This window comes from Leucoraja erinacea, chromosome 20 (assembly GCF_028641065.1).
Source record: "Leucoraja erinacea ecotype New England chromosome 20, Leri_hhj_1, whole genome shotgun sequence".
NCBI classification, from domain to species: Eukaryota; Metazoa; Chordata; class Chondrichthyes; order Rajiformes; family Rajidae; genus Leucoraja; species Leucoraja erinaceus.
In genome coordinates this window covers 25,785,016-25,797,239 of record NC_073396.1, presented here as the reverse complement: position 1 = coordinate 25,797,239, position 12,224 = coordinate 25,785,016, and positions in this window count along the sequence as shown.

The window sequence follows — 12,224 nt, the reverse complement described above, 5'->3', positions numbered from 1 at the left end:
AATATATTCACTGACTTTACCCCCACATCCTTCTGCGGCACAGATTCATTACCCTCTGATTAAAGAAATTCCTCCTCATCACCATCCTATAAGAACGTCCTGTAATTCTGAGGCTATGATCTCTAGTGCTAGACTCTCCGGCCAGTGGAAAGATCCTCTTCACATCCACTCTATCCAAGCCTTTCACTATTCTGTACGTTACTATGAGGTCCCCTCTCATTCTTCTAAACTCCAGCGAATATAGGCTCAGTGTCTGTAGAACTGGTGTTGAGGGAAAGCGGGAGCAAAGAACAAACGTACAAGAAACTATCTCTTCAGAGGTCTGACTAAAATCCAGACTTTGAAATGGTGCCACCACTTTTCCTGGACGCATCTTGCATCGGATGAGAAAAATAGATGTTTGAAGCCAACAAAACTGCCAGATAGACAAGGCAGCCTTTGATCTAAGAAGATGTGAGGTGCTTCTTAAAATTATTTGTTTACGCATTTGGTCTGAGACCTTTTGAATATGAAAGATGTGAATCGTGTTTCCTGACAGGATTACATTGTCCTGTATGATCCCATAATATTTAAGTTTGCCGTTCACCACAACTAATGAGGTGCATTATCTTTAGTTTCAATCCTATTGAGACTCCCTCCAAGGCTTTTGTTTATTGACCATTTTCAGTATTCACACTACAACTAAAATAAATGTTCATAAAACTGCCCAGTGGCATTGGAAACAGATCTGGGAGAGTTGGGAGCAGCGGTGGTACGGTGGCACTGGGGTAGAGTTGATGCCTCAGTGACCCGGGTTCGATCCCGATTACCAGTGCTGTCTGTACGGAGTTTGTACATCCTCCCCATGACCTGTCAGGGTTTTTCCCGGGACCTCTGGTTCCCTCCCACGTTCCAAAGACGTACATGTTTGTAGGTTAATTGACTTGGTAACATTGTAAATTGTCCCATGTGTGTGTAGGATAGTGTTAATGTGCGGGAAGTGTGTGGTGTGTGAGAATCGCTGGGGCACACAGCATAAGCGGAGACCCACAGCCATCAGTTCAATGTCTGGGCCACACACACACACACACGCTCCTTCATCGTGATGTGACCAGAGTTGTACCGACCGCTGTCACTCTCTCTGCAGTCCCTGTCCGCCCGAACAGTCAGAAAGCCGCCCATACTCGCACCAGACTCCAGGATGTTCTCATGGCGCGATATCCCCGCAAACACTAAGATCACTGCGCTCACGGCACTCCCTCCGAGTCCTCACCAGTGCAGGCGCACGTCTGTCTTGTTTTTTCAGCCCACCTCACATTCCTCACTGTGATGGAAGGCAAATAACTTGCACCTTCTTCCTCCTTTCTCCCGCGGTCCGGGCAATCGAAAAATCCACAGTCGGGGCGATCGAAGCTCCCGCAGTCGGCGATCAAAGTCCCCGCATCGAGGCGATCTAGTCTCCTGCGATCAGGGCGGTCAAAGCTCCTGTGGTTGGAGCTCCCGAAGTTGATCCCTCACAAAGGGACCGCCAGCTCCACCATGTTTAGGCCGCAGTGCAGACGGAGATACGGTACGGAAAAGGTCGCATCTCCGTGGGGGGAAGAGATAGAAAAATGTTTCCCCCAACCCCCCCCCCCCCCCCCCCACACACTCCCCACATAATTTAAAGCTAAAGACACACTAAAACATACAAGTAAAAATAACTAAAAACAACAAAAAAAAGGGACGAGACAGGCTGTTGGCAAGGTTGCCACTAGTTTAATTTAGTGATACAGCATGGAAAAGGTCCCTTTAGCCCACCAGGCCCACACTGACCATGATCACCCATACACTAGTTTTATCCTACACACTTGGGACAATTTACAGAAGCCAATTATCCTGCAATCCAACACCTTCTGGAATGTGGGAGGAAACCGGAGCACCCTGAGGAAACCCACACAGTCACAGGGAGAATGTACAAACTTTGTACAGACAGCCCCTAAGGTCAGGATCGACCCTGGGTCTGTGACGCTGTGAGGCAGCATCTCTACAGCTGCACCACCATGCCGTCCCCTGCTTCGTTTAGACACTGATTGATCTGCTGAGTTTGCACAGATTTTTTTGTAAAGTAAGTCAAGTGTGGGTGTAAATCAGTCAATCAAAACATTTTGGGACAACATCTGTTCAGTGCAAGTTCAACCATGAAATCTTAGTTATCAGGAAATCAGGTTTAAAACATGCAAGCAGATTCATCACCTCATTGTACCATTCCTGAAATGCTTCATACAGCTTCACAGAGAATGAATTAATAAAACTTGGGGGAAGGAAGAATGAAAAGCAGATTTCAAAAACATTTGGAGACTTTAGAAATAACACTTAAAACATAGCTGTGCTTTTGCCAAGCAGGGGAATGGTTGGCAGTGTGCTTTACATGCTGTCCATTGGGGCACAGGACCAAGCCGACAGTGAATTGTACTTTATTCTAACGCCAGGCACCCAGGAACGGTGCCAAGCTCCATCACGCTCACCTTGGCCAAACTTCCCAAGGCCGGAAGCTCACTTCCCCTTGCACTTCCACGCGATCGCTCAAGTTCACCGGAAATAGAGACCGGCCTCATCTCCGAGTAGCATCGCTCCACCGATGGGGTCGTCACGTTAGGGCGACACGGTGGCACAGTGGTAGAGTTGTGGCCTTAAGTAACAGATGTTGGGAAGATGATGGTTCTTCATGTTGAGCTGGCTATCAGCTGCCTGCCAGATATTCAAGCAGATCATAATGCCTCACAAGGGCCAGAGTCCCGGGTTTGATCCTCACTACGGGTGCTGTCTCTACGGGGTTTGTGCGTTCTCCCTGTAACCGCGTGGGTTTTCTCCAGGTGCTCCGGTTTCCTCACACATTCCAAAGACGTACCAGTTTGTAGGTTAATTGGCTTCTGTAAATTGTCCCTAGTGTGTAGGATGGATCTAGTGTGTGGGTGATCATGGTCAGTGTGGACTCGGTGGGCCAAACAACCTGTTTACTAAACTAAACTAAACTCTAAACTAAACTAAACTAAACTAAACTAAACTAAACTAAACTAAACTAAACTAAACTAAACTAAACTAGACTAACTCATTGTCTCCTGTGCTTTGTGGACAGTGTACACAGCACTCTGATCTTTCCCTCTCTTCCATGCCCCTTTGCAACATCTGGGAGCTTCTCCTGCAACTCCAGTAGAGTATTGCCTTACCTAAGCACATTACTGATTAGCAATTGTTCCACTGATCCCGCGTGCAAAGTCCAGTCCGTGCTCTAGGTATTATGAGCAGTGCCCGTTCCAGGCGAGCCCCAGGCTGCTGCGGGGCCTCCAGTCGTCGCCTTCCCTTGGACGTGCGAGTCAACCCGAAATGTCACCTATTTCTTTTCTCCAGAGATGCTGCCTGGCCCGCTGCAACATTTTCCTGTTTATCTAGCACCCAGGTTCAGGAGCAGCTTCTTCTCAATGACCACTATGAACCGCAACTAAACTCCGAAATACAAGTTGCCTTGGACTTTGGGCTCTGTATTATTTGCACTACATTGTTAAGTCATTTTTATTTCTATAGCACATTTAAAAAACAACTCTTGTTGACCAAAGTGCTTTACATTGGTGGAGGTACTAACGTTATACAACAGTGGTTCATAGATTAAGTACATACATAAATACATACATATAGCCCTCCCTCAGAGGACGTCAAGAAAGGCTTGAGAGTAAAGATGAGTTTTAAGTCTCGACTTAAAAGAGTCAATGGAGGGGGCAGTTCTTTTTTTTTTAATATTTTATTTTATTAGAAGTAAGCACAGTCATATGGCACCAAAGTGCCTAATATATATTTTCATAATACATTTTATGTACAACTTCTTTTTTTTTTTGTTACATTGAAAAAAGATGAGAATAAGAAAAAGAAGTTAGATAGTAAAGGATAGAAAAATGTGAAATATATAGTGTGTGAAGAAAGAAAACGAGTAAATGAAGAAAGTTGAGAGAGAAAATAGTGAAAAGAAAAGGAGATCATTATTTATAGTCTTGACCAACCCTCGTCCAGTCCTGAAACAGTTATTTTTTACAATTGTGTTGCACCATATGATTCCAAAAAAACGACGAATGGAGACCAACTCGTTATGAATTGGTCTGATTTATCCATTAGGAGGAATCGCATTTCCTCAAGATGAGCGGTGTCCAACATACTTGCAATCCACATTTTAAGCGTTGGTATTGATGTACCCTTCCAAAATTTAAGTATTAATTTTTTTGCTATTATTAAACCATAATTAAGGAATAGATTTTGAGACGCGTTCAATTTATTCCCATCTTCCATTACACCAAATATAATCATTTCAGTATTAGGTTCCATTCTTGTCTTGAATAATTTTGTAAGTATTTCAAAAATATCATTCCAAAATCTATAAAGTTTTATGCAGGAAACTAAGGAGTGTGTTATAGTTGCCTTTTGGGCTAGACATTTATCACAAGTGGCGGATATATTTGGATAAAATTTGTTCAATCTTGTTTTTGAATAATATAATCTATGTACAATTTTAAATTGTATTAGATTATGTCTTACATTAATTGAACATTTGTGAATATATATCAGGTATTTTTCCCATTTAACCTTCGTAATTTTTATAATAATTCCCGTTCCCACTCTTCTCTAAGTACCTCTGTCGATGGTAGGTCTATATTTAGAATACTATTATATAAATAGGATATTAATTTTTGTGAGTCAGCTTCAATATTCATTGCTTCTTCCAATAAGTCAGGAGTTACTTTTTGATATCCTTGTATATATTTTTTCACAAAGTCGCAAATCTGAAGATATTTAAAATATTGGTTGTTTTTCAATTTAAATTTTAATTGTAGTTGTTGGAATGATAGTAGGTTTCCTATTTCGTACATATCCCTGATCCTTCTAATTCCGAGACTTTCCCATTGGTTATATGTCTTATCAATAAGAGATGGTTTAAATAAAGGGTTATTCGCAATTGGCATTAACAGTGATAGATTTCTTAATTTTAAAGATAATTTTATTTGTTTCCAAATTCTTATTGTACCATATATAATTGGGTTCTTCTTATATATTGTGTTATTCATTTTTTTGGGGGAAAAGAGGATCGTTCCTATATTACAAGGATGACAATCCTCCTTCTCCATTTTTATCCATTCTGTCTGTTGTGTAGAACTATCCAACCAATAAATCATATTCTTAATATGCACTGCCCAGTAATAATACATAAAATTCGGAAGTGAAAGTCCCCCGACCTCTTTTGGTTTACATAAGTGTTTTTTTGTGATTCTATGTGATTTATAGTCCCAAATATAATTTGTAATGTTAGAGTCTAATTTTTTAAAAAAATATTTTGGTATATATACCGGTATAGACTGAAATAGGTATAGTAATTGTGGTAAGAAGATCATTTTTATTGCATTTATTCTACCTAATAATGATAAGGGAAGTGTTTTCCAAAATTTAATCCGTGTATTAAGTTTATTTAATAAAGGTATGAAATTAGCATTGAATAATGCTTTATATTTTCTAGTAATCTGAATACCCAAATATTTAAATTTTTCTGTTGCGATTTTAAAGGGGAACTTCAGTAAGTGTGTAGGTTCTTGAGGTTTTAATGTCATGATTTCGCTTTTGTTCCAGTTTATTCTATATCCAGAAAAAGACCCAAATTCCTCTATTAAGTTTAATAAATTTGGTATGCTCGTTTGTGACTTTGTAATATATAAAAGTATATCGTCTGCATATAATGAGATTTTATTCTTTGAGTCCCTGGTATTATAGCCCTGAATATTCGGATGAATTCTTATACTTTCAGCCAGGGGTTCTATCATAAGGGCAAATAGCAGGGGTGATAGTGCACATCCCTGCCTATTACCCCTTGATAGTTGAAATTTTTGAGATAACATGTTATTAGTTAAAATTCTTGCCATCGGTTTATCATATAATAATTTTACCCATGTTATAAAATTCTCTCCCATGTTAAATTTTTGTAGTACTTTATATAAGTATTGCCACTCTACCTGATCAAATGCTTTCTCTGCATCCAAAGAAATAATTGATATATCTTCATCCTCTACTTTATGCGAGTACATTATATTAAACAGGCGTCTCAGATTATTAAATGAGTATCTTTTAGGTAATAAACCCCGTTTGATCAGGGTTTATCAGTTTACTAATATATTTGCTTAATCTACTTGCTAAAATCTTTGCTAAAATTTTCTGATCTGTATTTAAAAGTGATATAGCTCTGTACGAGCCCGGATCTTCTAAATCTTTATCTTTTTTTGGAATAAGCGTAATAGTTGATTCTGTTAGTGTTTCAGGTAGTTTGTTTTCTTTAAAAGCATGGGAGTATAAATTAAATAAATAAGGGGCCGTTATCTCCTGAAATTTTTTATAAAATTCATTATTAAAACCATCTGGTCCCGGTGTCTTACCATTTTTCAACTATTTTATTGTTTCACCTATTTCTTTGATTGTAATTTGAGCTCCTAGTTCCTCTTGTTCCAAAGGGTCCAGTATTGGAAGATTACAGTTATCTAGAAATTTTTTTATTTTACTATCTTCTATTTTAATTTTAGATGTATATAAGTTTTGGTAAAATTGGGCAAATCTATTATTAATATCTTTAAGTAGTATTAGTAATTCGCCTTTCTCTGATTTAATTTTGGTTATAGTATTTTCCCTTTCTTTTTTTTGCAATTGGCGAGCTAAAAGTTTATGTGGCTTGTCACCAAACTCAAAATGTTCCTGTTTTGTAATTTGGAATAGTCTTATTACTCTTGCCGATAAAATTCGATTAAGTTTTTAAATTTCAGTAATACTATCTTATTGTGTTTATCTGTGAAGTGGAATCTTTATATCCAACTCTTGTCTGATTTCTTGTTCTAACAAAATTGTTCTTTAAAATTTTTTAATAAAAACTTTGTATGAAATTATAATTCCTCTCATAAATGCCTTAAAGTTTTCATTGAGTAACCTGGTATTTTAAAAATCTTGTGAATTAATTTGTGAATTAACTTTAACTTTGTAATACTATTTTACTTGTGCTGTCGTTAACATTTTTCCCATAATAATTATTACTGTTCTAAAGAAATTTCATTGAAAATTCCAATTCTTCTGTGTCCATTCAAATTAAAAACAATTATTTCGTCTTATTTTGAAAACTTTGGTATGAAATTATAATTCCTCTCATAAATGCCTTAAAGGTTTCCCATAATAAAGAAGGCGAAGTACCTGGTATATCATTTGTATCAAAAAAAAAATTCATTTGTTGTTTTAAATATTGATAGCCTTGCACGTCATTTAAAATATGTGTATTAAACCTCCAAAAAAATTTTTTACCCGCCATTCCCTCAAATTTTACTGAGAATGTCAACGGATGGAGGGGGCAGTTCTGATGGGAAGAGGGATGACATTGGGTTTTTTTATTTATCAAACATAGACATTGTTTTTTTTTATTTATCAAACATATATTTTATATATAAGTGGTTTATTATATTGTCTTTTGAGTGCAGTGTTTGCAAACTTGTTGTGCCGCTGCAAGTAAGAATTTCATTGTTCCATTTTGGTACATATGAGAATAGGACTCTCTTGAGTCACAATCTGGGGAGATGCCGTTCACCTTGACTGACCTCAGGTAGCTCCAGTCAGGTTTCAATGACAAAACCTGGAAGGAAGAATGAAAGCGTCATTTAATCTGCCTTTGTCAGACGTGAACTCACATCTACGGGTTCGTCTTGTTGTCGAGTCCATACACAAGATTAGGAGCTGAACACACTTCTAGGCATCTGTAAACAATGATGCCTTTCTTGTCGCTTCTTGTGCTTCTTGTGTGTGGTGGTGCAAAGATTGGTGGAAACAGGGCCGCGACGTGAACGCTCTTTCCTTGACCCCCATCTACACGTTGAAGGATAATAGTCCAACTAAGGGTGGACACAAAAAGCTGGCATAGCTCAGCGGGACAGGCAGCGCCTCTGGAGAGAAAGAATGCGTGACATTTCGGGTCGACACCCTTCTTCAGACTAAGGGACTGCGTGCAGTCCTTAGAAGACAAAGAGTAAAGGCATGGGATCATGGGATCATAGTCACACAGAACAGAAACAGGACCGAAAACAGTCCAAAAATAAACTGCTGGTGGAACTTAGCTGGTCAGTGGTAGAGTTGCTGCCTAAAAGCATCAGGTTTTAACCTGACCACGGGTGCTGCTGCTGTCTGTACGGAGTTTGTATGTTCCCCCTGTGACCTGGTGGGTTTTCTTCGGGTGCTCCCGTTTCCTCCCACATTCCAAAGATGTACAGGTTTGTAGGTTAATTGGCTTCAGTAAAATTGTAACTTGCCCCTAGTGTGTAGGACAGTGCTAGTGTACGGGGTGATCGCTGATCGGCACAGGCCCGGTGGGGCAAAGGGCCTGTTTCCGCACTTTGTCTCTAAAGTCTAAAGTCAAAAGTCAGACAGCATCTATGCAGGCAAATGGACATTTTGGGTTAAAACCCCTCTTCAGTCTTTATTGGTCATAAGAAAGGGCCGCACAGTGGCACAGCTGCTAGTCCTGCTGCCTCACAGTGCCAGAGACCCCGGTTCAATCTTGATCTCTGGTGCTGTTTGTGTGAAGTTTGTCCGTTCTCCCTGTGACTGCGTGGCTTTTCTCTGGGTACACTCCAATTTCCGTCCACATCTCAAAGACTTGTGGTTAGTAGGTGAATTGGCTTCTGAAAAATTGTCCCTATAGTGTAGGAGGGAACTAGTGCATAGGTGATTGTTGGTGGGTGTGGACTCGGAATTGTGATCGTTCCCACGCTGTATCTCTAAAGTCTAAAGCATTGTAAAGCATCAGTTCAATAAACCAAGTCCAATGTGCATGATGGGCTGAATCGGACAATCCCCTAGCTTATGGATGGACATCCCAGTCTGTATCCTAGACTTCCAGGCTGTATCTCAAAACACATTTATTCCACTGTCATCTAATAGAATACTGATACTGACTTTTGCTCAGCGCCATTGGTTATTGCACAGACACTCCTGTTTCTGAAATCTTTGCATTTCAACTTGGGAGCTTTTGCCATATTTGGCAGGGTTTGGATTTGAACCAGCTTCTCCTGTTGTTCCGTGTTTACACTAGAGAGCAGAAACAAGAATTCAGCATATTTCTGCAAGTAGTTTCAGCTTTTAGGAATTTGCAAGACATTTGAATGTCACTCCTAAGGGCTCCTTGGTAAAGTATACAGGGTAGACCTTTGAAATGTGGAACTGTGCAAACAAGGGAGCCATGCTTTTAACTGCACGCCTAATAAAAACTGCAGCCTCAGATGGACTGATGGGTTGAAGCAGAATACAGCAGAGAGCACCGGCTGGGTAGTCTGTTAGTAACACCAGTGTTCAAATATAGACATAGTTTGGTGGTTCAGTATGTAGGAAGGAACTGCAGAAGCTGGTTTACACTGAAGATAGACACATCTTACAGCGCCAGAGACCCGGGTTCGATTCCAACTATGGGTGCTGTCTGTACGGAGTTTGCACATTTTCCTTGTGACCCCTTGGGTTTCCTCCAGACGTGCAGGTTTGTAGGTTAATTGGCTTGGTATTAATGTAAAATTTTCCCCAGTGTATGTAGGATAGTGTTAATGTGCGGAGATCGCTGGTTAGAATGGACTTGGTGGGCTGAAGGGCCTGTATCCGTGCTGTATCTCTAAGCTAAACTAAAAAATGTGCCTTTTGAATCTCCTTTAGAATTTCTTCCTCTCACCATAAACCTAAGCCCTCTAGTATTTGACACTTCCATTCCAGGAACAAGAAACTGACTATCTGACTACTGTAAACACAATACTCATGGATAACCTATAATGATAAAAAAAATCATCAATTTACAGAGTTTGTACGTTCTCCCTGTGACTGTGTGGGTTTTCTCCAGGTGCTCCGGTTTCCTCACACACTCCAAAGATGAACTGGTTTGAAGGTTAATCAGCTTTGGTAAATTTGTAAAATTGTGCCCAGTGTGTATGATCATGCTCGTGTGAAGGGTGATCGCTGGTCAACATGGACCCGTTGGGCCGAAGAGCCTGTTTCTGCTTTGTATCTCTCAAGACTAAAGTCTAAAGTCTAATAACCCCAACATTAGTGCAAAAAAAGCCTTCATACAACTAAAGACAGTTCATAGTTCATAGCTGAGGAGCTGGCAAGTGATAGATAGAAGGAAGGGCACAAAATGCTGGAATATTTCAGTGGATCAGGCAGCAGCATCTCTGATGGACATGGATAGGTTATGTTTTGGGTCGGAATCCTTCTTCAGACTGCCTGCAGAATATTCTCAGAAGTCTGCCTACTTTGAAAAAGTTTTCATCCCCTCTCTGACGGGAGTTCTTTGGACCCTGTCTGACTGCTCCCCCTTTGTGATTCCTGCTCCTCTCCTGGTCTACAACATTACTTGAATGTGAACAAGGATCCTGATCCCTTTTCCACGTTCTCCAGAGATGCTGCCTGACCTGCTGAGTCACTCCAGCACTTTGTGTCCTTTTTTATGTACCCACATCTGCAGTTCCTTGTTTCTGCAAGCGATAAATGGATCCAAGTGAGGAGGTTAACAGGCAAATGGGACAGGTGGGGGGTCGGGGGGGGGGGGGGGGGAGGTAGATTAGTGACATGGACTGGAAGGTGATTAGTGGCGGGAGCAAAAGGCTGCAGATTATGGAATAAGGTAAGAAAAGAAGATGATGAGTGAAAGCAGATGAGAGAGGGGCCTTGGGCAAATGGGTTCATAAATTCATAAGTGATAGGAGCATAATTAGACCATACAACCCAACAAGTCAACTCCACCATTCAATCTATCTCTCCCTCCTAACCCCATTCTCCTGCCTTCTCCCCATAACCCCTCACGCTACTAATCAAGAATCTCTGCCTTAGTAAATATCCATTGACTTGGCCTCCACAGCCATCTGTGGCAATGAATTCCACACATTCACCACCCGCTAACTCAAGGGTTCCCAACCTGGGGTAAATTTATCCCCCCGGGGTTAATTTTCGCCTACCCAGGGGGTAAATTTGTTGATTCTGGATTTGTACATATTTTTTCTCATTGTCTGACTGTGTTTGGTTCTGGTATACCGGTATCTGTTCATCATTAGTTGTTCATAAATAAATGTAAAAACATTGTTATGTGCTATTGAAGTTGCCTGGGGTAAATGGGACGACAAAGGTTGGGAATCCCTGGTCTGACTAAAGGGTATGTGGGTGACAGGCTGATGAAGTCAGGTGAAGCAAGGGAAAGAAACTGTGTAGCAGAGAATCTATGGGGGTGGCGTTTAGTTTAGTTTAGTTTAGTTTAGTTTAGTTTAGTTTAGTTTATTGTTGCGTGTACCAAGGTACAGAGAAAAGTGGAGTTGGACCAAAGGGTCAGTTTATGTGTTGTATGATTCTATAGCTATGATGTCTCCACCACTTACACCCACCCCCTTAATGGTCAATATTTCCATTTCAATTGCCCCCACTTCACCTATCCTCCCCATTATAGCTCAGGTGGTATCTCTAGGGGGGCCATGGAAGGGAAATCATCCTAATCTCTCATGAAACACCACTGTTCTGAGGTCTTACATTCTAATTGTCCACGAAATGGCGCCTCTTGATGTTTACTTTTGACCGTAGGGATACAATGTAAAAACAGGCCCTTCGGCCTACCGATTCTGTGCCGACCAGCGATCCCCATACACTGACACTATCCAACCCACTACGGACAATTTTACAATGCTATCGACGCCAATTAATTTACCAACCTGCATGTGTTTGGAGTGTGGGAGGAAACCGGAGCCCACACGTGGTCACAGGGACAATGTACAAACTCCGTGCAGACAGCACCTGTAATCAGGATTGAACTCGGGTCTCTGGTGCTGTAAGGCAGTGACTCTACCGCTGTGCCACTGTGCCCCTACTCTGCTAATAGCTGTTGTTTTATTCAATTTTCCCTTTAACGAAACTCGTCTGGTCATTTTTCTGTAAATTTCATTTCATTTAGCCTAAGTGCCATTGGGGTGTTAAGTTTCATTGATTGACCTGGATAGCAAACTCTCTGGCATTGCAGTGACTTATCAAGGTTAACGTGGTCAGGGGTGTGTTTTGTTCAAGACTAAATATAGCGCCGGAAAGGAGTTAAAGCAAGATGATTCTTAAGCTGTGGAATGATCACTGACAGATTCACTAGACTAACCCTGTAATATTTATTTTCTCCATTACAGAACAGCTGTAACCCT